We start from the raw sequence: 2,059 nt of genomic DNA on the forward strand, positions 1-2,059 counted from the left end.
AAAGCCTGTGTTTACAGTATATCAAACATCATTAGTTTTGTAGTTTTTGCTTTGGAGGGTTTGTTTGATCATAAGGATGCGGATATAGATGTTTACATGCTGCCAGGTCATTCTAAGGTAATTCATCAGGTAATTACAACTACAGTTAGCAGACCATTCCATCCAAAGCTCAGCATCCCGCACGGTGAAGACCCAGGTTGGATTTGAACCAGTGACCCTTCGATTACAAGCCCGTTTCCTTTTACCTGTTACGCCATCATCACCACCGGTAATGTTTCTCCTCAGAGATTAATTACAAATATGTCTCTGCCTTCAATGTTAATTACGCAACCAAATTAAACTTTTATAAAGGCTCAACATGAGTCATTGGAATAAGTAGTGTTTTTCAGATTGATGGGCTTTTGCCTTGAGTGGGTTAAATAATGGCCTTCCCTCCCTTCAGCCTTTCCCAAACACTGATCTCCTCCTCATGTAGTTTCCCATCAGTCAAACTGGCTGCCATAGAAAGAACATATTGTTAATCTTAACCAAACCACCTCTGGGAGGGAGGAAATGATGAGTGCACAAGTAGCACTATCGCATGTTCCATAAAACTATTTCAATTTATACAGGAACAGTATAAACATATACAGTAAATATACACGGAGGGGACACTTGTTTTTGTCATTTTGTGTATTTTTCCAAATCACTGTGTAGAATTTTCTCTCATTTTGTGCATTTTCTGACATTCCATGTATTTCTGTTGTTTTTGTGTTGTGCATCATTTTGTGTATTTTTTTTTTAAAGTAGATTTTTCTCATATTTTGTATATTTTCTGTCATTCCATGTATTTCTTTTTTGGGAGTCATTTTGTGTATTTTGCTGTCATATCTCTTGTGCATTTTTTAGTTGTAGTTTGTTTATTTTCTGTGTATTTTTTTTGTCCTTATCTAGATTTTTCTCTTAAGTTCTGTATTTTTCTTGTCGTTATGTGATTTACAGTCATTTTGCCTGTTTTTGTCGAAAGTTTTTTTACATTTCTGTCATTCCATGTATTATAATTTTTTTTTGTGTGTGTGTGTTGCGAGTTATTTTTGTGCATTTTCATGGTGGTTTGTATACATCCGGTTTTTCTTTTTGTCATTTTGTGTGTTTGTCTAGATTTTTCTGTTCTATCTTTTGGAGTTATTTTACGAGTTTACTTTGTGGGCCCAGATGCCATCTTAAACACAACTCCAAACAACACCAAGGTTGACTGTTTCTCAGCTGCATTTCCAGTGTTTTCTGCTGCTCTCCTGCTGACCTAAAAAAAAAAGCAAGGTCAGGCAATTATGGACTGAAATGCCATTTTGTCGTAGTGACTGTGGTGCCTGACAGTAATGGAGTGAGGTCCAGCTGCTTTCTGGCATTTTGTTAATAATGTTCATCAATGAAAAGGCCTGTGCCACTGGGTAACATTACATGCTCCATAGTAAATAACATCTAGTTTAGAATTACAACACTTTGGAACCAGAGTCGACAAGCAGCACCATTGTGGTGACAATTCATGAATATTGGACGATTGAAGTGGTCAATATTTTTCCATAACTGTTAAGTGAAAGAAACATAATATTTAAACCAGTGTTTAAATAAGGGTTTCTTATTAATCCTCTTATGAACAGAAGACACTTTTGTTCACTGACTTACTTGGTCAGTGTGTGAGTGACAAATTAGGTTTTATCCACTTAGCCTTTCCAAGTCTATAGACACCATTTATGGTAAGACCACGTCATGAGGTATTAGACGCCATAACCATGCATCTAATAAAGTGTGTTTGATGACTGAATTACATTTTCTAGAAGCCCATTAGTACACAGGCCATTACCAAAGAAAAAAATCTCAATAACATTTGAAATGATTAAATAATGCATGATTTAATAAAATTATGTGACAAAACTGTGGTGCCAGGCGACCATTACAGACACTCACATTAAGGAGAAATTTAATCACTATCGAAAGGCAAAAGCTTGCCCCGAATTACTTTGTCTTGATTGATTCATGAAAAATTCAAATATAGATGTCTAATGAGAAAAATGCACTG

The sequence above is a fragment of the Gouania willdenowi genome, chromosome 15, assembly GCF_900634775.1.
Source record: "Gouania willdenowi chromosome 15, fGouWil2.1, whole genome shotgun sequence".
NCBI lineage: Eukaryota > Metazoa > Chordata > Actinopteri > Blenniiformes > Gobiesocidae > Gouania > Gouania willdenowi.